Genomic DNA, 26,017 nt, shown 5'->3' on the forward strand with positions numbered 1-26,017 from the left:
TGGTAGGGTCATCATGAGAGGTCAACCGATTATGATTTTTCAATGCCGATATCAATACCGATTATTGGAGGAACAAAAAAGCAGATTTTGTTAACAGTTATTTGTAATAATGACAATTACAACAATACTGAATGAACACTTAACTTAATATAATACATCAATAAAATCAATTTAGCCTCAAATAAATAATGAAATATGTTCAATTTGGTTTAAATAATGCAAAAACAAAGTGTTGGAGAAGATATGTGCCATGTAAAAAAGATAACGTTTCAGTTCCTTGCTCAGAACATGAGAACATATGAAACCTGGTGGTTCCTTTTAACATGAGTAAGAAGTTTTAGGTTGTAGTTATTATAGGAATTATAGGGACTATTTCCCTCTATACCATTTGTATTTCATTAACCTTTGACTATTGGATGTTCTTATAAGCACTTAAGTATTGCCAGTGTAACAGTATAGCTTCCGTCCCTCTCTTCACCCCTACCTGGGCTCGAACCAGGAACACAACGACAACAGCCACCCTCGAAGCAGCGTTACCCATGCAAGCAAGGGGAACAACTACTAGAAGGCTCAGAGCGAGTGACGTTTGAAACGCTATTAGCGCGGGCTAACTAGCAAGCCATTTCACTTCGTTTACACCAGCCTCGTCTCGGGAGTTGATGGGCTTGAAGTCATAAACAACGCAATGCTTGACGCACAACGAAGAGCTACTGGCAAAACTCACGAAAGTGCCGTTTGAATGAATGTTTACGCGCCTACTTCTGCCTACCACCGCTTAGTCGGATACTTAGATACTTGTATGCTTGTATGCTCAGTCAGATTATATGCAACGCAGGACACGCTAGATGATATCTAATAATATCATCAACCATGTGTAGTTAACTAATGATTATGATTGATTGTTTTTTATAAGATAAGTTTAATGCTAGCTAGCAACTTACCTTGGCTTACTGCATTCACGTAACAAGCAGTCTCCTTGTGGAGTGCAACGAGAGAGAGGCAGGTCGTTATTGCGTTAGACTAGTTAACTGTAAGGTTGCAAGATTGGATCCCCCGAGCTGACAAGGTGAAAATCTGTCGTTCTGCCCCTGAACAAGGCAGTTAACCCACCGTTCCTAGGCCGTCATTGAAAATAAGAATGTGTTCTTAACTGACTTGCCTAGTTAAATAAAGGTATAAAAAAAAAAACACAGATTGTTATGAATTTTTTTTAATCGGCCCTAATTAATCAGCCATTCCGATTAATCGGTCGACCTCTAGTCATCCATCCCCGGGAGACAACTCCGTGTGGTTTATGCCTGGTGAAACCAGCATGCTAAAGCATGTTGCTGTTTTCATGCTGAGTATTTCAAATGAAAGCCTTAGTGTGATGTGTGATTTTGAAATAGGTAGCTACATAGAAACAGAAGTCTGGATACATACGTGTCATTTACAATGTAATACTACTGTAGACTATAATTATTATTTTAACAAGTCAAGTCAGTTAAGAACAAATTCTTATTTACAATGACGGCCTACCCCGGCAACACTGGGCCAATTGTGCGCCACCCTATGGACCTCACAAGCACAGCCAGATGTGATACAGCCTGGATTCAAACCAGGGACTGTAGTGATGCCTCTTACACTGAGATGCAGTGCCTTAAACCACAATGGCATTTGTAATTGTAGAATTTAGCAGACATTCTATTCCAGAGGAATTTACAGTATTGAGTCATTTATCAAACAGTCTTATCAACAGAGACTTAGTAGTAAGCGCATAGATTTTCGTATTTGTCCCACGCGGGAATCAAACCCACAACCCTGGCGTCGCAAGTGCCATGCTCTACCAACTGAGCTTACACGGGACCACACCTCAGTCACCGCATAACAACGACGTCACATTACAGTGCCCTGTAAACTCATTATACAGTAAGCGAGTAACACAGAGCCCACAAAGACTGAGGCAGTGGAACCCTCTTCCTGCATTCCACTCCGGATTGAAAGAGCAACAGGAAGAGAATTGAAAGGCACTCTGCCAGAGCCCAGAGATAGAACGAGAGAGAAAGAGAGAGGAGGCAGTGACAGAGAAAGAGAAGGAGAGACGTGGTTGCGACACAGTTGTGGCTGGAGGGAACAGGAAAGGAAAGACTAGGAGCTGGAAGAGAAGCGTCCCATTTCATTAGAAGAATGCCTGAGTCAGGGGAAGTGAGTGTGTGTGTGTGTGTGTGTGTGTGTGTGTGTGTGTGTGTGTGTGTGTGTGTGTGTGTGTGTTAGGGCCCAGTGAGTCAGTCACATAACAAGGAGAGGCCGTAAAAACAGAGGAGAGGAAGATGAGGGGAAGAGTGGAGGGGAGGGGAGGGGAGGGGAGAGGTAAAACAGCCACATTGCATGTTCTTCAAAATATCTGCAGAATCATTGGTATTTATTAATAGTACAGTCAACTCCAGTTCTGTTAAGGTATCCTCTCTAGAATCTAAAGATCAGGAGCAATCCTTCATAGTTTTATGATTCGAACAGAGGGTTGCCCTAAAAGCCCCCCGGAGACAACACGGCCATTCGTCCCTGAGCCATCTGTATTCCACTGAAGCTCCATACTCATTTGATGATCCACATTTTCAAAACGGCTAGACAATCTCCCAATTATGACAACAACAACAACAAATACAAGGTATAGACAATTTCCCATACACAGTCGATACACAGACAAGAGAACAGTTATTTAAATCAGAATTAAGGAAAGGGGGGTGGGGGATTTGAACAGTAGCAGTTTATCTTAAACTGTTTTAAATCGTTAAGTTTTGGCACGACAAGCGGTTCAGTGAAAGACTACAGTGTTGGAGAGAACGGTTGGAAAACAATCAGATATCACACGGCTTAATAGTTCCCAGCATCCCCCTTCCCCTGGCAAATAATGTGTTGGGATTCCCCTTGTTTTCAACACTGAAGTATCTATTAACTCAACTCTACAGTATCTGTGGCTCGTTGGGAACTGATACTAAACATTACAATATACCACACACACACACACACACACACACACACACATTTATACATAGTTTGGCTTGTCAGGCAGCTGTGAGTGAGCTCAGAGTGCAGCTGTAAACCTCTGGGTTTACAGAGAGAGTGGGAGGATATACACACACACACACACACACACACACAGGAAGTCCGTCCAATCAAGTTCAGGGGACACTTCCTCTTTATCTAGAGGAAACAGACCAGTTGTTTGTCCTTCGCCTCGCTGCTCGCCTTGGCCGCTCGGCCCAACGATTCTTGGTCTTTATCTAACTCTCCCTATTTTTCTTAACACTAGAACTGCTGGGCCTCAAGGGACTTCAATTCTAGCTAATGAGGGACCTCCCTTCTAGCTAATGAGGGACCTCCCTTCTAGCTAATGAGGGACCTCCCTTCTAGCTAATGAGGAACCTCCCTTCTAGCTAATGAGGGACCTCCCTTCTAGCTAATGAGGGACCTCCCTTCTAGCTAATGAGGAACCTCCCTTCTAGCTAATGAGGGCCTCCCTTCTAGCTAATGAGGGACCTCCCTTCTAGCTAATGAGGAACCTCCCTTCTAGCTAATGAGGGACCTCCCTTCTAGCTAATGAGGGACCTCCCTTCTAGCTAATGAGGAACCTCCCTTCTAGCTAATGAGGGCCTCCCTTCTAGCTAATGAGGGACCTCCCTTCTAGCTAATGAGGAACCCTCCTTCTAGCTAATGAGGAACCTTCCTTCTAGCTAATGAGGGGCCACCCTTCTAGCTAATGAGGGACTTCAATTCTAGCTAATGAGGGACCTCCCTTCTAGCTAATGAGCAACCTCCCGTCTAGCTAATGAGGAACATCCCTTCTAGCTAATGAGGAACCTCCCTTCTAGCTAATGAGGAACCTCCCTTCTAGCTAATGAGGGACCTCCCTTCTAGCTAATGAGGGACCTCCCTTCTAGCTAATGAGGGACCTCCCTTCTAGCTAATGAGAAACTTCCTTCTAGCTAATGAGGGACCTCCCTTCTAGCTAATGAGGAACCTTCTAGCTAATGATGAACCTCCCTTCTGGCTAATGAGGGACCTCCCTTCTAGCTAATGAGGAACCTCCCTTCTAGCTAATGAGGAACCTCACTTCTAGCTAATGAGGAACCTCCAATCTAGCTAATGAGGGACCTCCCTTCTAGCTAATGAGGATCTCCCTTCTAGCTAATGAGGAACCTCCCTTCTAGCTAATGAGGGACCTGACCTCCCTTCTAGCTAATGAGGGACCTCCCTTCTAGCTAATGAGGGACCTCCCTTCTAGCTAATGAGGAACCTCCCTTCTAGCTAATGAGGGACCTCCCTTCTAGCTAATGAGGGACCTCCCTTCTAGCTAATGAGGAACCTCCAATCTAGCTAATGAGGGACCTCCCTTCTAGCTAATGAGGAACCTCCCTTCTAGCTAATGAGGAATCTCCCTTCTAGCTAATGAGGAACCTCCCTTCTAGCTAATGAGGGACCTCCCTTCTAGCTAATGAGGAACCTCCCTTCTAGCTAATGAGGGACCTCCCTTCTAGCTAATGAGGAACCTCCCTTCTAGCTAATGAGGGCCTCCCTTCTAGCTAATGAGGGACCTCCCTTCTAGCTAATGAGGGACCTCCCTTCTAGCTAATGAGGAACCTCCCTTCTAGCTAATGAGGGACCTCCCTTCTAGCTAATGAGGGACCTCCCTTCTAGCTAATGAGGAACCTCCCTTCTAGCTAATGAGGGCCTCCCTTCTAGCTAATGAGGGACCTCCCTTCTAGCTAATGAGGAACCCTCCTTCTAGCTAATGAGGAACCTTCCTTCTAGCTAATGAGGGGCCACCCTTCTAGCTAATGAGGGACTTCAATTCTAGCTAATGAGGGACCTCCCTTCTAGCTAATGAGCAACCTCCCGTCTAGCTAATGAGGAACCTCCCTTCTAGCTAATGAGGAACCTCCCTTCTAGCTAATGAGGAACCTCCCTTCTAGCTAATGAGGGACCTCCCTTCTAGCTAATGAGGGACCTCCCTTCTAGCTAATGAGGGACCTCCCTTCTAGCTAATGAGAAACTTCCTTCTAGCTAATGAGGGACCTCCCTTCTAGCTAATGAGGAACCTTCTAGCTAATGATGAACCTCCCTTCTGGCTAATGAGGGACCTCCCTTCTAGCTAATGAGGAACCTCCCTTCTAGCTAATGAGGAACCTCACTTCTAGCTAATGAGGAACCTCCAATCTAGCTAATGAGGGACCTCCCTTCTAGCTAATGAGGATCTCCCTTCTAGCTAATGAGGAACCTCCCTTCTAGCTAATGAGGGACCTGACCTCCCTTCTAGCTAATGAGGGACCTCCCTTCTAGCTAATGAGGGACCTCCCTTCTAGCTAATGAGGAACCTCCCTTCTAGCTAATGAGGGACCTCCCTTCTAGCTAATGAGGGACCTCCCTTCTAGCTAATGAGGAACCTCCAATCTAGCTAATGAGGGACCTCCCTTCTAGCTAATGAGGAACCTCCCTTCTAGCTAATGAGGGACCTCCCTTCTAGCTAATGAGGAACCCTCCTTCTAGCTAATGAGGAACCTTCCTTCTAGCTAATGAGGGGCCACCCTTCTAGCTAATGAGGGACTTCAATTCTAGCTAATGAGGGACCTCCCTTCTAGCTAATGAGCAACCTCCCGTCTAGCTAATGAGGAACCTCCCTTCTAGCTAATGAGGAACCTCCCTTCTAGCTAATGAGGAACCTCCCTTCTAGCTAATGAGGGACCTCCCTTCTAGCTAATGAGGGACCTCCCTTCTAGCTAATGAGGGACCTCCCTTCTAGCTAATGAGAAACTTCCTTCTAGCTAATGAGGGACCTCCCTTCTAGCTAATGAGGAACCTTCTAGCTAATGATGAACCTCCCTTCTGGCTAATGAGGGACCTCCCTTCTAGCTAATGAGGAACCTCCCTTCTAGCTAATGAGGAACCTCACTTCTAGCTAATGAGGAACCTCCAATCTAGCTAATGAGGGACCTCCCTTCTAGCTAATGAGGATCTCCCTTCTAGCTAATGAGGAACCTCCCTTCTAGCTAATGAGGGACCTGACCTCCCTTCTAGCTAATGAGGGACCTCCCTTCTAGCTAATGAGGGACCTCCCTTCTAGCTAATGAGGAACCTCCCTTCTAGCTAATGAGGGACCTCCCTTCTAGCTAATGAGGGACCTCCCTTCTAGCTAATGAGGAACCTCCAATCTAGCTAATGAGGGACCTCCCTTCTAGCTAATGAGGAACCTCCCTTCTAGCTAATGAGGAATCTCCCTTCTAGCTAATGAGGAACCTCCCTTCTAGCTAATGAGGGACCTCCCTTCTAGCTAATGAGGAACCTCCCTTCTAGCTAATGAGGGACCTCCCTTCTAGCTACTGAGGAACCTCCCTTATAGCTAATGAGCAACCTCCCTTCTAGCTAATGTTGAACCTCCCTTCTAGCTAATGAGGGACCTCCCTTCTAGCTAATGAGGGACCTCCCTTCTAGCTAATGAGGGACCTCCCTTCTAGCTAATGAGGAACCTCCCTTCTAGCTAATGAGGAACCTCCCTTCTAGCTAATGAGGGACCTCCCTTCTAGCTACTGAGGAACCATCCTTCTAGCTAATGAGGAACCTCCCTTCTTGCTAATGAGGAACCTCCCTTCCCGCTAATGAGGGATCTCCCTTCTAGCTAATGAGGTTCTCCCTTCTAGCTAATGAGCGACCTCCCTTCTAGCTAATGAGGAACCTCCCTTCTAGCTAATGAGGGACCTCCCTTCTAGCTAATGAGGGACCTTCCTTCTAGCTAATGAGGGGCCACCCTTCTAGCTACTGAGGGACCTCCCTTCTAGCTAATGAGGGACCTCCCTTCTAGCTAATGAGCCATCTCCCTTCTAGCTACTGAGGAACCTTCCTTCTAGCTAATGAGGGACCTCCCTTCTAGCTAATGAGCCATCTCCCTTCTAGCTAATGAGCCATCTCCCTTCTAGCTACTGAGGAACCTCCCTTCTAGCTAATGAGGGACCTCCCTTCTAGCTAATGAGCCATCTCCCTTCTAGCTAATGAGCCATCTCCCTTCTAGCTAATGAGGGACCTCCCTTCTAGCTAATGAGCAGCCATTCTGACTGCAACATTCTAACAGTGTAATTAAAACACTTCATATGCAATCGCAAAACAAAAACCATTGGGTTGTTTATGAAGGCCTTCGCTAGCATTAGAATACGATTTATTTATGTATTTATTCCAAATTACACAATCGTATTTTCCTCTTGTTTATTCTTCATCACTGTTGTGGGGACTACAACGGCTGTGCATGTGACTTTGTGCAGAGGGAGGTAGCGCCCATCTCTTCTTCATGGTACCAGCCAGGCTTGCTTTCTTTGCAAGCAACTTGTGAAGTGATAGTGAGGAGAAGGAAATTGTCCATGGTGACATTTCGCACCTTGCCGACGTAAAGGTTCCACAGGCCTCGTCGTCACATTCTCCGACGCTCGTTCACCTGCTGCCCGATGTGGATCTTTTCCCAGATATGGAAAGCCGTTTATCATGGACAATTGCGCACCCCTCACTGTGTGGCCTATTCCAAGTAGGTCAGAGTAGCCTGATAAAGGCTGCTTGGATTCTGTGGACAGATATAGGATACATACCATTTTGAGATTATAATGTAATAATATGTTCTACATTCACAATTGGTGATTTACGTAATTGAACTGACAAAGTAAAAAATCTGTTGTTTGGCCCCTGAACAAGACAGTTAACCCACTGTTTCCTAGGCTGTCTTCGAAAATAAGAATTTGTTCTTAACTGACTTGCCTAGTTAAATAAAGGCACTAAATATGTGTGAAATTAGTTTTAGGCTTCAGTCAAGTCAATCCCTGCGCCCAGGGCTTAGTCAGAGTCAGTCAATGCCCAGAGAGAGCAGGTTAAAGGTGGACACGGGAGTGAAAATTCATTCCTGTCTCGTCTTGTACTTGTCCTGATCCCGCAACAGTTCTATAGCTCCGGAACATTCCTGTCCCTTCCCGAGAAAAATCTCTCCCGTCCCGTCCCATGTTCATTTTTTGCGCACAGAAATATTTTGGGATTTTGTGTTTGTTTTTTTGGGTGAGTATTGAAAATGATTTCAGTAATGGAATATGCGACTGCGGTATGTGGTTGTCTTACCTATTTTAGTTAAATGCTCTGACTGTAGGCCTAAATCTCTCTCGATGAGAGTGTATTCTATATGACCTATATGACCTGTAAATGGATTAAGGCTGGAGGATGAGAACAGAGACCCCAGCAGCACGGTCTACTCAGCACAGCATAAATCTGTAGCTTTCAGCTGAGCACAGTATAAATCTGTAGCCTACTGCTGAACACAGTATAAATCTGTAGCTTTCAGCTGAACACAGTATAAATCTGTAGCTTTCAGCTGAACACAGTATAAATCTGTAGCTTTCAGCTGAACACAGTATAAATCTGTAGCTTTCAGCTGAACACAGTATAAATCTGTAGCTTTCAGCTGAACACAGTATAAATCTGTAGCTTTCAGCTGAACACAGTATAAATCTGTAGCTTTCAGCTGAACACAGTATAAATCTGTAGCCTACAGCTGAACACAGTATAAATCTGTAGCTTTCAGCTGAACACAGTATAAATCTGTAGCTTTCAGCTGAACACAGCATAAATCTGTAGCTTTCAGCTGAACACAGCATAAATCTGTAGCCTACTGCTGAACACAGCATAAATCTGTAGCCTACAGCTGAACACAGCATAAATCTGTAGCCTACTGCTGAACACAGCATAAATCTGTAGCCTACTGCTGAACACAGCATAAATCTGTAGCCGACAGCTGAACACAGCATAAATCTGTAGCCTACTACTGAACACAGCATAAATCTGTAGCCTACTGCTGAACACAGCATAAATCTGTAGCCTACAGCTGAACACAGCATAAATCTGTAGCCTACAGCTGAACACAGCATAAATCTGTAGCTGTATTTGATTAAAACGCAGCATTTCATTTTTACAAGCCAACACTCAGTTCCTTTCTTGTCAAAGACAAGTCCATCCAATTTAGCAAAAAACATCTCTCTTTTCTTAGCTCTAATGTTAATGTGAGTGACAGGTCCTTGGCTGGAACAAGACATTGCAAATTATTTTGAAGGCTTCATCACTTAGCCTGGTGACATAGGTTGGCATCTGACTCTGAGGTAGCCTGGTGACATAGGTTGGCATCTGACTCTGAGGTAGCCTGGTGACAGGTTGGCATCTGACTCTGAGGTAGCCTGGTGACAGGTTGGCATCTGACTCTGAGGTAGCCTGGTGACATAGGTTGGCATCTGACTCTGAGGTAGCCTGGTGACAGGTTGGCATCTGACTCTGAGGTAGCCTGGTGACAGGTTGGCATCTGACTCTGAGGTAGCCTGGTGACATAGGTTGGCATCTGACTCTGAGGTAGCCTGGTGACAGGTTGGCATCTGACTCTGAGGTAGCCTGGTGACATAGGTTGGCATCTGACTCTGAGGTAGCCTGGTGACAGGTTGGCATCTGACTCTGAGGTAGCCTGGTGACAGGTTGGCATCTGACTCTGAGGTAGCCTGGTGACATAGGTTGGCATCTGACTCTGAGGTAGCCTGGTGACAGGTTGGCATCTGACTCTGAGGTAGCCTGGTGACAGGTTGGCATCTGACTCTGAGGTAGCCTGGTGACATAGGTTGGCATCTGACTCTGAGGTAGCCTGGTGACAGGTTGGCATCTGACTCTGAGGTAGCCTGGTGACAGGTTGGCATCTGACTCTGAGGTAGCCTGGTGACAGGTTGGCATCTGACTCTGAGGTAGCCTGGTGACAGGTTGGCATCTGACTCTGAGGTAGCCTGGTGACAGGTTGGCATCTGACTCTGAGGTAGCCTGGTGACAGGTTGGCATCTGACTCTGAGGTAGCCTGGTGACAGGTTGGCATCTGACTCTGAGGTAGCCTGGTGACAGGTTGGCATCTGACTCTGAGGTAGCCTGGTGACATAGGTTGGCATCTGACTCTGAGGTAGCCTGGTGACAGGTTGGCATCTGACTCTGAGGTAGCCTGGTGACAGGTTGGCATCTGACTCTGAGGTAGCCTGGTGACAGGTTGGCATCTGACTCTGAGGTAGCCTGGTGACAGGTTGGCATCTGACTCTGAGGTAGCCTGGTGACAGGTTGGCATCTGACTCTGAGGTAGCCTGGTGACAGGTTGGCATCTGACTCTGAGGTAGCCTGGTGACAGGTTGGCATCTGACTCTGAGGTAGCCTGGTGACAGGTTGGCATCTGACTCTGAGGTAGCCTGGTGACATAGGTTGGCATCTGACTCTGAGGTAGCCTGGTGACATAGGTTGGCATCTGACTCTGAGGTAGCCTGGTGACAGGTTGGCATCTGACTCTGAGGTAGCCTGGTGACATAGGTTGGCATCTGACTCTGAGGTAGCCTGGTGACAGGTTGGCATCTGACTCTGAGGTAGCCTGGTGACATAGGTTGGCATCTGACTCTGAGGTAGCCTGTTGACAGGTTGGCATCTGACTCTGAGGTAGCCATGACAACAACTGGAGCGAGGAGCAAGTGAGCCGACAGGAGGGAGGGAAATGACAATACATTTTTTCATAGATTTTTATTAAGTAAACTATATTATATTAAGTAAACTATATTATATTAAGCAAACTATATTATATTAAGCAAACTATATTATATAAAGTAAACTACATTATATTAAGTCAACTATATTATATTAAGTAAACTATATTGTATTAAGTAAATTATACTGTATTAAGTAAACTATAATATATTAAGTAAACTATATTGTATTAAGTAAACTATATTGTATTAAGTAAACTACATTATATTAAGTAAACTATATTATATTAAGTAAACTATAATATATTAAGTAAACTATATTGTATTAAGTAAACTACATTATATTAAATAAACTATAATATATTAAGTAAACTATAATATATTAAGTAAACTATATTGTATTAAGTAAACTATAATATTTTAAGTAAACTATATTGTATTAAGTAAACTATTTTGTATTAAGTAAACTATATTGTATTAAGTAAACTATTTTGTATTAAGTAAACTACATTGTATTAAGTAAACTACATTGTATTAAGTAAACTATAATATATTAAGTAAACTATATTGTATTAAGTAAACTATAATATTTTAAGTAAACTATATTGTATTAAGTAAACTATTTTGTATTAAGTAAACTATATTGTATTAAGTAAACTATTTTGTATTAAGTAAACTACATTGTATTAAGTAAACTATATTGTATTAAGTAAACTAGATTATATTATATTAGGCCTAGCCTACACAGTTGGTATTTTATAAAATGTTTCACAAATGACATATTTCCACCCCAAAAACTATTGTTTATAATTTCTCCTGTACTAACCCATTCCGGTAGACTGGTGATCCAGTCCCGTCCTGTCCCAAACTTGACTCCAGAACTTCACTCCCATTCCTGCCAGAATCCCTTGGGACACACGGGCATCCTGTTCCCGTGTCAGCCTCTAAGAGCCGGGTGAAGAGCTCTGTCTGGCCCTATCTAAGGTGAGGGACGGGGTTGGATGGGTGTGATGCTGATGACAAGTGTGTGAGTTAAAGGGGTTGTGTGTGGACATGTGTTTTGATGTAGCATATATGCATGTATATGATCATAAGAGAAGTTACAAAATAAATTAAACTGACATTTTAAAAAGCAACACACAAACATCCATTGTTCTTAAACCTTTGACGACTGATCAAATCAAATCAGATGTTATTAGTCACACACGCGTGTTTAACAGATGTTATTAGTCACATACGCGTGTTTAACAGATGTTATTAGTCACATACGCGTGTTTAACAGATGTTATTAGTCACACACGCGTGTTTAACAGATGTTATTAGTCACATACGCGTGTTTAACAGATGTTATTAGTCACAGACGCGTGTTTAACAGATGTTATTAGTCACATACGCGTGTTTAACAGATGTTATTAGTCACATACGCGTGTTTAACAGATGTTATTAGTCACACACGCGTGTTATTGCGGGTGCAGCAATATTTTCTGTGTTTCTAGCTCCAACAGTGATCTAACAAGTAATTACAATAGGCTGAGTGTTATTGTTAGAACTGGGCAACTACGAAAGCATTTTTACCATAACATGACGTGACCTTCAGCAAGACTACACAATCCCACATACAGCGAGAACCCTTTGGAAGATAAAGCCTATTCAGAAAGCAGGTGGAATTGAAATGTTGAAATGCATGTCGGTGAAAACCAGAGAAACAAAAACCAGAGGAAAAAAAAACCAGAGGAAAAAAAACACACACACCTCTCTCTCCTCTTACCTCGACCGTGTAAATTATTTTGTCTGACACACTAAAAAAGTGTCATTTTCACAGCGTATCTCAATAACAAAGATACTAAACCCATTAAAGGGCGACTCAGGTACTGAACCCATTACTGGGTTACTCAGGTACTGAACCCATTACTGGGTTACTCAGGTACTGAACCCATTACTGGGTTACTCAGGTACTGAACCCATTACTGGGTTACTCAGGTACTGAACCCATTACAGGGCTACTCAGGTACTGAACCCATTACAGGGTGACTCAGGTACTGAACCCATTACAGGGCTACTCAGGTACTGAACCCATTACAGGGTTACTCAGGTACTGAACCCATTACTGGGTTACTCAGGTACTGAACCCATTACAGGGCGACTCAGGTACTGAACCCATTAAAGGGCGACTCAGGTACTGAACCCATTAAAGGGTGACTCAGGTACTGAAACCATTACAGGGTGACTTAGGTACTGAACCCATTACTGGGTTACTCAGGTACTGAACCCATTACAGGGCGACTCAGGTACTGAACCCATTACAGGGTGACTCAGGTACTGAACCCATTACTGGGTTACTCAGGTACTGAACCCATTACTGGGTTACTCAGGTACTGAACCCATTACTGGGTTACTCAGGTACTGAACCCATTACTGGGCTACTCAGGTACTGAACCCATTACTGGGTTACTCAGGTACTGAACCCATTACTGGGTTACTCAGGTACTGAACCCATTACTGGGTTACTCAGGTACTGAACCCATTACTGGTTTACTCAGGTACTGAACCCATTACTGGGTTACTCAGGTACTGAACCCATTACTGGGTTACTCAGGTACTGAACCCATTACTGGGTTACTCAGGTACTGAACCCATTACAAGGCTACTGAGGTACTGAACCCATTACAGGGCTACTCAGGTACTGAACCCATTACTGGGTTACTCAGGTACTGAACCCATTACTGGGTTACTCAGGTACTGAACCCATTACAGGGCTACTCAGGTACTGAACCCATTACTGGGTTACTCAGGTACTGAACCCATTACTGGGTTACTCAGGTACTGAACCCATTACTGGGTTACTCAGGTACTGAACCCATTACTGGGCTACTCAGGTACTGAACCCATTACAGGGCTACTCAGGTACTGAACCCATTACTGGGTTACTCAGGTACTGAACCCATTACAGGGCTACTCAGGTACTGAACCCATTACTGGGTTACTCAGGTACTGAACCCATTACAGGGCTACTCAGGTACTGAACCCATTACTGGGTTACTCAGGTACTGAACCCATTACTGGGTTACTCAGGTACTGAACCCATTACTGGGTTACTCAGGTACTGAACCCATTACTGGGTTACTCAGGTACTGAACCCATTACAGGGCTACTCAGGTACTGAACCCATTACTGGGTTACTCAGGTACTGAACCCATTACTGGGTTACTCAGGTACTGAACCCATTACTGGGCTACTCAGGTACTGAACCCATTACAGGGCTACTCAGGTACTGAACCCATTACAGGGCTACTCAGGTACTGAACCCATTATAGAGTTACTCAGGTACTGAACCCATTACAGGATTACTCAGGTACTGAACCCATTACAGGGTGACTCAGATACTGAACCCATTACAGGGTGACTCAGGTACTGAACCCATTACAGGGCTACTCAGGTACTGAACCCATTACAGGGCTACGCAGGTACTGAACCCATTACAGGGCTACTCAGGTACTGAACCCATTACAGGGTGACTCAGGTACTGAACCCATTACAGGGCTACTCAGGTACTGAACCCATTACAGGGCTACGCATGTACTGAACCCATTACAGGGCTACTCAGGTACTGAACCCATTACAGGGCTACTCAGGTACTGAACCCATTACAGGGTGACTCAGGTACTGAACCCATTACAGGGCTACTCAGGTACTGAACCCATTACAGGGTTACTCAGGTACTGAACCCATTACTGGGTTACTCAGGTACTGAACCCATTACAGGGCGACTCAGGTACTGAACCCATTAAAGGGCGACTCAGGTACTGAACCCATTAAAGGGTGACTCAGGTACTGAACCCATTACAGGGTGACTTAGGTACTGAACCCATTACTGGGTTACTCAGGTACTGAACCCATTACAGGGCGACTCAGGTACTGAACCCATTACAGGGTGACTCAGGTACTGAACCCATTACTGGGTTACTCAGGTACTGAACCCATTACTGGGTTACTCAGGTACTGAACCCATTACTGGGTTACTCAGGTACTGAACCCATTACTGGGCTACTCAGGTACTGAACCCATTACTGGGTTACTCAGGTACTGAACCCATTACTGGGTTACTCAGGTACTGAACCCATTACTGGGTTACTCAGGTACTGAACCCATTACTGGTTTACTCAGGTACTGAACCCATTACTGGGTTACTCAGGTACTGAACCCATTACTGGGTTACTCAGGTACTGAACCCATTACTGGGTTACTCAGGTACTGAACCCATTACAAGGCTACTGAGGTACTGAACCCATTACAGGGCTACTCAGGTACTGAACCCATTACTGGGTTACTCAGGTACTGAACCCATTACTGGGTTACTCAGGTACTGAACCCATTACAGGGCTACTCAGGTACTGAACCCATTACTGGGTTACTCAGGTACTGAACCCATTACTGGGTTACTCAGGTACTGAACCCATTACTGGGTTACTCAGGTACTGAACCCATTACTGGGCTACTCAGGTACTGAACCCATTACAGGGCTACTCAGGTACTGAACCCATTACTGGGTTACTCAGGTACTGAACCCATTACAGGGCTACTCAGGTACTGAACCCATTACTGGGTTACTCAGGTACTGAACCCATTACAGGGCTACTCAGGTACTGAACCCATTACTGGGTTACTCAGGTACTGAACCCATTACTGGGTTACTCAGGTACTGAACCCATTACTGGGTTACTCAGGTACTGAACCCATTACTGGGTTACTCAGGTACTGAACCCATTACAGGGTGACTCAGATACTGAACCCATTACAGGGTGACTCAGGTACTGAACCCATTACAGGGCTACTCAGGTACTGAACCCATTACAGGGCTACGCAGGTACTGAACCCATTACAGGGTGACTCAGATACTGAACCCATTACAGGGTGACTCAGGTACTGAACCCATTACAGGGCTACTCAGGTACTGAACCCATTACAGGGCTACGCAGGTACTGAACCCATTACAGGGCTACTCAGGTACTGAACCCATTACAGGGTGACTCAGGTACTGAACCCATTACAGGGCTACTCAGGTACTGAACCCATTACAGGGCTACGCATGTACTGAACCCATTACAGGGCTACTCAGGTACTGAACCCATTACAGGGCTACTCAGGTACTGAACCCATTACAGGGTGACTCAGGTACTGAACCCATTACAGGGCTACTCAGGTACTGAACCCATTACAGGGTTACTCAGGTACTGAACCCATTACTGGGTTACTCAGGTACTGAACCCATTACAGGGCGACTCAGGTACTGAACCCATTAAAGGGCGACTCAGGTACTGAACCCATTAAAGGGTGACTCAGGTACTGAACCCATTACAGGGTGACTTAGGTACTGAACCCATTACTGGGTTACTCAGGTACTGAACCCATTACAGGGCGACTCAGGTACTGAACCCATTACAGGGTGACTCAGGTACTGAACCCATTACTGGGTTACTCAGGTACTGAACCCATTACTGGGTTACTCAGGTACTGAACCCATTACTGGGTTACTCAGGTACTGAACCCATTACTGGGCTACTCAGGTACTGAACCCATTACTGGGTTACTCAGGTACTGAACCCATTACTGGGTTACTCAGGTACTGAACCCATTACTGGGTTACTCAGGTACTGAACCCATTACTGGTTTACTCAGGTACTGAACCCATTACTGGGTTACTCAGGTACTGAACCCATTACTGGGTTACTCAGGTACTGAACCCATTACTGGGTTACTCAGGTACTGAACCCATTACAAGGCTACTGAGGTACTGAACCCATTACAGGGCTACTCAGGTACTGAACCCATTACTGGGTTACTCAGGTACTGAACCCATTACTGGGTTACTCAGGTACTGAACCCATTACAGGGCTACTCAGGTACTGAACCCATTACTGGGTTACTCAGGTACTGAACCCATTACTGGGTTACTCAGGTACTGAACCCATTACTGGGTTACTCAGGTACTGAACCCATTACTGGGCTACTCAGGTACTGAACCCATTACAGGGCTACTCAGGTACTGAACCCATTACTGGGTTACTCAGGTACTGAACCCATTACAGGGCTACTCAGGTACTGAACCCATTACTGGGTTACTCAGGTACTGAACCCATTACAGGGCTACTCAGGTACTGAACCCATTACTGGGTTACTCAGGTACTGAACCCATTACTGGGTTACTCAGGTACTGAACCCATTACTGGGTTACTCAGGTACTGAACCCATTACTGGGTTACTCAGGTACTGAACCCATTACAGGGTGACTCAGATACTGAACCCATTACAGGGTGACTCAGGTACTGAACCCATTACAGGGCTACTCAGGTACTGAACCCATTACAGGGCTACGCAGGTACTGAACCCATTACAGGGCTACTCAGGTACTGAACCCATTACAGGGTGACTCAGGTACTGAACCCATTACAGGGCTACTCAGGTACTGAACCCATTACAGGGCTACGCATGTACTGAACCCATTACAGGGCTACTCAGGTACTGAACCCATTACAGGGCTACTCAGGTACTGAACCCATTACAGGGTGACTCAGGTACTGAACCCATTACAGGGCTACTCAGGTACTGAACCCATTACAGGGTGACTCAGGTACTGAACCCATTACAGGGCTACTCAGGTACTGAACCCATTACAGGGCTACTCAGGTACTGAACCCATTACAGGGTGACTTAGGTACTGAACCCATTACAGGGCTACTCAGGTACTGAACCCATTACAGGGCTACTCAGGTACTGAACCCATTACAGGGTGACTCAGGTACTGAACGCATTACAGGGCTACTCAGGTACTGAACCCATTGCAGGGCTACTCAGGTACTGAACCCATTACAGGGTGACTAAGGTACTGAACCCATTACAGGGCTACTCAGGTACTGAACCCATTACAGGGTGACTCAGGTACTGAACCCATTACAGGGTGACTCAGGTACTGAACCCATTACAGGGCGACTCAGGTACTGAACCCATTACAGGGTGACTCAGGTACTGAACCCATTACAGGGTTACTCAGGTACTGAACCCATTACAGGGCTACTCAGGTACTGAACCCATTACAGGGTGACTCAGGTACTGAACCCATTACAGGGCTACTCAGGTACTGAACCCATTACAGGGTGACTCAGGTACTGAACCCATTACAGGGCTACTCAGGTACTGAACCCATTACAGGGTGACTCAGGTACTGAACCCATTACAGGGTGACTCAGGTACTGAACCCATTACAGGGTGACTCAGGTACTGAACCCATTACAGGGCTACTCAGGTACTGAACCCATTACAGGGCTACTGAGGTACTGAACCCATTACAGGGCTACTCAGGTACTGAACCCATTACAGGGCTACTCAGGTACTGAACCCATTACAGGGCTACTCAGGTACTGAACCCATTACAGGGTTACTCAGGTACTGAACCCATTACAGGGCTACTGAGGTACTGAACCCATTACAGGGCTACTGAGGTACTGAACCCATTACAAGGCTACTGAGGTACTGAACCCATTACAGGGCTACTCAGGTACTGAACCCATTACATCACACACATTAAATGAAGAGTCCTCCAGCGATAGAAAAAAAGCAATTTTCATATTTGGCCAATAGATAGATACTCCATTTAGTTCCTGGCTCTCAGCGGACAAGTGTGTGTGTGTGTGTGTGTGTGTGTGTGTGTGTGTGTGTGTGTGTGTAGACCGCATCCTGGTGAGGAGCAGAGTGGGGCTGATAGGATACGAGAACACAGAGCGCACTGACCTAACCGGCCTGGTCTCCCCTGCCTGTCTGTCTGTCTGTCTGCTTCACTGCTTGTCTGCCAGTCTGTCTGCCTGATTTACTGCTTGTCTGTCTGTCTGTCTGCTTGTCTTCCCGGCTTTCTGTCTGACTGTCTACCTGCTTGTCTGTCTGTCTTCCTGCCTGGGAGGGAGGGAGGGGGGAGGGAGAGAGAGAGAGAGAGAGATAGAGAGAGAGAGCTGAGCAAATGTCAAATTGGCTTTTTACCAAATTACCGTACAACAGACCATGTATTCACCCTGCACACCCTAATTGACAACCAAACAAACCAAAACAAAGGCAAAGTCTTCTCATGCTTTGTTGATTTCAAAAAAGCCTTCGACTCAATTTGGCATGAGGGTCTGCTATACAATTTGATGGAAAGTGGTGTTGGGGGTAAAACATACGACATTATAAAATCCATGTACACACAACAAGTGTGCGGTTAAAATTGGCAAAAAAACACATTTCTTCACACAGGGTCGTGGAGTGAGACAGGGATGCAGCTTAAGCCCCACCCTCTTCAACATATATATCAACGAATTGGCACGGGCACTAGAAAAGTCTGCAGCACCCGGCCTCACCCTACTAGCATCCAAAGTCAAATGTCTACTGTTTGCTGATGATCTGGTGCTTCTGTTACCAACCAAGGAGGGCCTACAGCATCACCTAGATCTTCTGCACAGATTCTGTCAGACCTGGGCCCTGACAGAAAATCTCTGGAAATCAGTTTGTAGGTGACCAAATACTTATTTTCCACCATAATTAGCAAATAAATTCATTAAAAATCCTACAATGTGATTTTCTGCATTATTTTTTCTCATTTTGTCTGTCATAGTTGAAGTGTACCTATGATGAAAATTACAGGCCTCTCTCATCTTTTTAAGTGTGAGGACTTGCACAATTGGTGACTGACTAAATACTTTTTTGCCCCACTGTACCTTGGCCTAAACATCAGCGCCACCGGTAACTTCCACAAAGCTGTGAACGATCTGACAGACAAGGCAAGAAGGGCATTCTATGCCATCAAAAGGAACATAAAATTCAACATACCAATTAGGATCTGGCTAAAAGTACTTGAATCAGTCATAGAGCCCATTGCTCTTTATGGTTGTGAGGTCTGGGGTCCGCTCACCAACAAAGAATTACCAAAATGGGTCAAACACCAAATTGAGACTCTGCATGCAGATTTCTGCTCAAATATCCTCAGTGTACAACGTAGAACACCAAATAATGCATGCAGAGCAGAATCAGGCCGATACCCACTAATTATCAATATCCAGAAAATAACTGTAAAATTCTACAACCACCTAAAAGGAATCGATTCCTAAACCTTCCATAACAAAGCCATCACCTACAGAGAGATGAACCTGGAGAAGAGTCCCCTAAGCAAGCTGGTCCTGGGGCTCTGTTCACAAACGCAAAGAGACCCCACAGAGCCCCAGGACAGCAACACAATTAGACCCAACCAAATCATGAGAAAACAAAAAGATAATTACTTGAAACACATTGGAAAGAATTAACAAAAAAAACAGAGCAAACTAGAATGCTATTCGGCCCTAAACAGAGAGTACAAAGTGGCAGAATACCTGACCACTGTGACTGACACAAAATTAAGGAAATTACTATGTACAGACTCAGTGAGCATAGCCTTGCTATTGAGAAATGTCGCCGTAGGCAGACCTGACTCTCAAGAGAATACAGACCATGTGCTCACTGCCCACAAAATGAGGTGGAAACTGAGCTGCACAACCTCGTACCAAATGTATGACCATATTAGAGACACATAGAGGGAAAGAGAGAGCAGAGAGGGAAGGAGAGAGCAGAGAGTGAAAGAGAGAGGAGAGAGGGAAAGAGAGAGGAGAGAGGGAAAGAGAGAGCAGAGACAGAAATGAGAGTGGAGAGAGGGAAAGAGAGCGGAGCGAGGGAAAGAGAGAGGAGAGAGGGAAAGAGAGAGCAGAGAGGGAAAGAGAGAGCAGAGAGGGAAAGAGAGAGCAGAGAGGGAAAGAGAGAGCAGAGAGGGGAAGAGAGAGCGGAGAGGGAAAGAGAGAGCAGAGAGGGAAAGAGAGAGCAGAGAGGGAAAAAGAGAGCAGAGAGGGAAAGAGAGCGCAGAGAGGGAAAGAGAGAGTGGAGAGGGAGAGAGAGCAGAGAGGGAAAGAGAGAGCAGAGAGGGAAAGAGAGAGCAGAGAGGGAAAGAGAGAGCAGAGAGAAAGAGAGAGCAGAGAGGGAAAGAGAGAGCAGAGAGGGAAAGAGAGAGCAGATAGGGAAAGAGAGAGCGGAGAGGGAAAGAGAGAGCAGAGAGGGAAAGAGAGAGCAGAGAGGGAAAGAGAGAGCAGAGAGGGAAAGAGAGAGCAGAGAGGGAAAGACAGAGCAGAGTCAGAAATGAGAGCGGAGAGAGGGAAAGAAAGAGGAAAAAGGGAATGAGAGAGCAGAGAGGGAAAGAGAGAGTGGAGAGGGAAAGAGAGAGCAGAGAGGGAAAGAGAGAGCGGAGAGGGAAAGAGAGAGCAGAGAGGGAATGAGAGAGCAGAGAGGGAAAGAGAGCGGAGAGAGGGAAAGAGAGAGCAGAGAGGGAAAGAGAGAGCGGAGAGGGAAAGAGAGAGCAGAGATGTAAAGAGAGCGGAGAGAGGGAAAGAGAGAGCAGAGAGGGAAAGAGAGCGGAGAGAGGGAAAGAGAGAGGCTCTGAATCCCACCATGTGGAACCATCCGCAGATTGATTCATTTAATCACTTTAATGAGTGACATTTAGGCAGCAGAGCACACTGTCATCCCCTGAATGCAGCAGGGCCAGGGACTAGGAGGCTCTGCCATAGGCATTTCACACCTCAATATCTTCTATCCAGACCTGGATCTAGATTGGGTGGGGACAGAGAATACACATCGGCCCATTTCCTTGTCTCTTTCTGGCTATGTGTGTGTGTGCATGTTATTAGACAAGTATAATGATTGTTTTGTGAGTTATGTAAACAATGTTGTTCCATCGCTTGCCACAGGCTGTTGAACGGTGGGCTATTATTACAGTGTTATTATTGTGTTGTTAAAGAGATGCTTCAGGAGTCAGATGAACTGGTGGATACCATCTCTGCATCCAGTATGAAGGAAGTTATACGTCCGTTTCGCAAGCCAATTGCCAAGTAGCATTAGTGCAATGACTGGAAGTCTTTCGGTATCTGCTAGCGCGCTAGTCATTATGCTAACGCCAGTTAGCAATTGCGCTAGCGCTAGTTAGCAACTTCCCTTCAAACTGCACACAGAGACATACAAATGGTATTCATGAGTTCATTTGACTAAGAAGAAGATCCCTTTAACTGGCTGCGTTGTGTGGTTTTGGATATTGCTTGGGTTAGCCTACAATGGACTAATGCAGCTGTCCACTATTGTTATAGTTTACTCAAGTAAGACTGATTTTATACTGGGGTATGCACACTTGATTAAACAACACAATATCTCTTCAATAAGTATGTAAAGGCTCTCTCTCCTGTGGACATAACTTCTAGATCCGGGCAACACATAATTTCCCATGTGAATAGGCGGGTGTACAGTGTGTGTGTGTGTGTGTGTACGGTGTACGGTGTGCGTGTGTGTGTGTGTGTGCGTGCGCGTGCGTGTACGGTGTGCGTGTGTGTACGCCGTGCGCGCGTGTGCATGTGTGTGTGTACGGTGTGCGTGTGCGTGTGTGTGTGTGTGTACGGTGTGCGTGTGTGTGTGTGTGTGCGTGTGTGTGTGTGTGTGTGTTGGCAGCTGTTCTACCATCAACACACTACTATATTTCCTTTCTTTGACAAGCCAAATCAAATACACCCGGTCGCAACACATACAGGGAACAATGTGCAATGTGTGTAAGTGTGAATATTTCTCTCCCCTTTCAAACCATTTAGCTCCCAGATATTAGAGATAGGGTTAGTAGCCCTGATTTGGGAAGAAAATAAAGAGAGAAAAAGAGGGAGAGAGAGAGGGGGAGAAAGGGAGGGAGGGAGGGAGACAGAGAGAGAGATGCACACTGCCCACAAAATGAGGTGGAAACTGAGCTGCAATTCCTAACCTCCTGCCCAATGTATGACCATATAAGAGCCACATATTTCCCTCAGATTACACAGATCCACAAAGAATTCGAAAACAAACACAATTTTGATAAACTCCCATATCTACTGGGTGAAATTCCACAGTGTGCCATCACAGCAGCAAGATGTGTGACCTGTTGCCACAAGAAAAGGGCAACCAGTGAAAAACAAACACCATTGTAAATACAACCCATATTTATGCTTACTGTTAATTTGTATTGTTTATTTCACTTTGTTTATTATCTATTGCACGTGCTTTGGCAATGTTAACATATGTTTCCCATGCCAATAAAGCCCCTTGAATTGAGAGAAAGAGCCAGAGCCAGTCACTCAGTCAGCCAGAGCCAGTCAGCCAGAGCCAGTCAGCCAGAGCCAGTCACTCAGTCAGGCAGAGCCAGTCAGCCAGAGCCAGTCACTCAGTCAGGCAGAGCCAGTCAGCCAGAGCCAGTCATCCAGAGCCAGTCATCCAGAGCCAGTCATCCAGAGCCAGTCATCCAGAGCCAGTCAGCCAGAGCCAGTCACTCACTCAGCCAGAGCCAGTCACTCAGTCAGGCAGAGCCAGTCAGCCAGAGCCGGTCAGCCAGAGCCAGTCACTCAGTCAGGCAGAGCCAGTCAGCCAGAGCCAGTCACTCAGTCAGCCAGAGCCAGTCATCCAGAGCCAGTCATCCAGAGCCAGTCAGCCAGAGCCAGTCAGCCAGAGCCAGTCACTCAGTCAGCCAGAGCCAATCACTCAGTCAGGCAGAGCCAGTCAGCCAGAGCCAGTCAGCCAGAGTCAGTCAGCCAGAGCCAGTCAGCCAGAGCCAGTCAGGCAGAGCCAGTCAGCCAGAGTCAGTCAGCCAGAGCCAGTCAGCCAGAGCCAGTCAGGCAGAGCCAGTCAGGCAGAGCCAGTCAGCCAGAGTCAGTCAGCCAGAGCCAGTCAGGCAGAGCCAGTCAGCCAGAGTCAGTCAGCCAGAGTCAGTCAGCCAGAGCCAGTCAGGCAGAGTCAGTCAGCCAGAGCCAGTCAGCCAGAGCCAGTCAGCCAGAGTCAGTCAGCCAGAGTCAATCAGCCAGAGCCAGTCAGGCAGAGCCAGTCAGCCAGAGCCAGTGAGAGGTAGAATACGTATTTATCTTCCATCTTGTTGGGTTCATACCCTGCAGTATGGAGCGCTAAACTTGTAGAAATAGAATGACTAGAACAGGTGGTATTTCTATGGCAGCTATACAACAAGTGCAGGCAGCAGCAAACCTCTTTATACAGAGCAACAATGGAATGGGACAATTCAGCGCCCCAGGCCAGTAGCTAATCTATGACCAGGCAGCTTCCATGTTTTGAAACCCTATACTCCCTGGCTTGTGCAGTATAATAAATAGAGAGATATAATGGTGTGTGGTTATACACATTGTTTATAGGGATCATTTGAAAGGGGAAATGAACAAATACCTGACATTCATGTGTGCATTGTCATCAGGGACAGTTATCTTGAGATTTCAAAATAACCCTTCTTCGATGCCATTTTTTTAATTGTATTATTATTTGTATTTAACTAGACAAGTCAGTTAATAACAAATTCTTATTTACAATGACGGCCTACCCCGGTCAAACCCGGGACGATGCTGAAACCTCTCTACTATCATACTGTACTCCAGCTAATATCTAATGGAAAGGTGGACTCCCACATGGTTCCATTATGTGATTAATGTTAACTGTCAGTAAACTCCTGCCCTAGAGCCAAGGTGCATCCAACTGAGACAGCTCGAGACGTTCCCATCTGGTGACCCCGCACGGCGTGGGAGACAAACCTCCGTTGTGACGGGACCCCTGGGCAGCGAGCGTTCCCTGCTGTCACTTCGAGTGGGAAAGATGTCAGCTTGAAGACTGACTGAGTTGACTGACATACATCCACTTTTTGACTTTCAACTCTCTCCAATGTCGGCAGTCCGCTCTCTCTCTCTCTCTCTCGCCACAGAGAGGCAAGCTAACTGGTAAATGCAGTTTGTCAACGGTGTTTAAAGAGATTAAATGTGAATGTATCTTGCAAGATACATGTTAGCATCATACATGCAATGAACATTCCACATGAATGTAGCCTATCGTTAGTTTAGTCAACAGTGTGGAAGTAGGCTATACATTGTGTTTAATATAATGCACCCCTGACAACAGGCTATATATATCTTGAAAAATGCTGCAATGCATTGGCTAAAACAACATCGATAGTTAAAAGTTCCACAGGCTTTATACTCCCAAACCTAATGACTTCCACTAATATTAGTTGATAAACAGTCTTGGACGATGTTCGACAGAACAAAATGGGATACATTTATGAAAACGAACGTTCAAAGATTTCCTCTGCCCAATACCGACAATCCATTGAATCGATAGTCTTTCACGTATTAAAATCATTGAATAAATATTGTGTTGTATAATCAAGTGTGCATACCCACGGTATAAAATCAATCTTACTTGAGTAAACTATAACAATAGTGGACAGCTGCATTAGTCCATTGTAGGCTAACCCAAGCAATATCCAAAACAAAATATCGTACTCAACAGTGCACACAACACAGTCAGTTAATAACACATGAATAACAATGTAATAATTGTATTCATGTTTCAACGTTATAGCCAACCATTCAACAGAAACTCCGTGGCAAACTTAGAAGCGAGGTAACAACATTGTTTACGTAATAGATTTTCCCATAATTTGTTTTCTCCATCACTTCGCGTTTTTCCCATCATCGATTTATTACACATTCGGAGTTGGTTCAAATTGAATAGGTTAACAACGTAGTGCTCTAAAGACTAACGCGACTTACTTGGTAGGTAACATTGACTATTCTTACCTCAAAACTGCAGGTTTGTCCAGAACCTCAGCGCTAGCTCTATGGTGTTCTCTCCACAAAATATGTCAGAATATAGATTTAAATCAGTGCAGGAAAAACAATATAAAGATAGAAAGAAACAGCTAGATTTGAGATGTGTGCCCGAGGAAAGAACAACAAGCCTTTAGACTTCAGTCTTCAGCTAATAAATTAGCCGCGGATAACTATAGCACCAATTTCGTCACGCAGTCTTGTAGCGGAGTAAAAGAGATCCGTAGACAAACAGTTTTGTTCGGAACTCCCAGACCATACCGCACGCTGTAAAGCACCGATCCGTCCAGGCGGTGGTTCAGCCCCCAGGGGCGGGCACTCAGCCTAGTTGGCCACGCCTCCACCTAACTCATTTACTCTTTTGAATTAGATGGTGAACACGGTGATCAATATAATAATAACATTGCACAGATGAAAGGACCGTAAGAACGTATATTGAATTAATTAAATGCAGTTTAATTATCCCCCCAAAAATTCCAAAGAAAATGCACCTCCCCATAAACACAAGAAGAAAAAAAATCTTTAGTGGGTGGAGAGAGCACGAGGCTGGGGTGACAAGTGTTTTTTTGGAGCCCCTCGTGTCACTGAATCTACTACAGATGGGAGAGCAAGATAAGTGGGTCTTGAGACTTGTCTCAGAAGGTCGTGACACTGACATTCCATGTGGCATGTATCTGTGATAGATACCCCCAAACCCCTTGTTTTATAGTGTGTATGTATTATTCTCTACTAGCCCAAACCAAACAAGAACATTTGAATACA

At 45.4% G+C, this 26,017-nt stretch overlaps 1 protein-coding gene across 2 annotated transcripts in view; it reads right to left on the reverse strand.

Moving 5' to 3' along the window:
* LOC118943874 (tetraspanin-18B) overlaps positions 1-25,568 on the reverse strand; it is a 123,176-nt gene extending 97,608 nt beyond the window's left edge. The window contains exons 1-2 of one of the 2 annotated variants that reach the window (XM_090213753.1): positions 25,226-25,545; positions 7,403-7,582 (exon numbers count right to left, since the gene is read on the reverse strand). The gene's annotated coding sequence lies outside the window, so the exon portion shown is untranslated. Of the gene's footprint in view, positions 1-7,402; positions 7,583-25,225 lie in introns of both variants that reach the window. The other variant, XM_036960365.2, reaches the window with a different exon arrangement.
* Positions 25,569-26,017: the final 449 nt, after the last annotated feature.

Source organism: Oncorhynchus mykiss, chromosome 2, assembly GCF_057628025.1.
Source record: "Oncorhynchus mykiss isolate SJ-2025 chromosome 2, ASM5762802v1, whole genome shotgun sequence".
NCBI classification, from domain to species: Eukaryota; Metazoa; Chordata; class Actinopteri; order Salmoniformes; family Salmonidae; genus Oncorhynchus; species Oncorhynchus mykiss.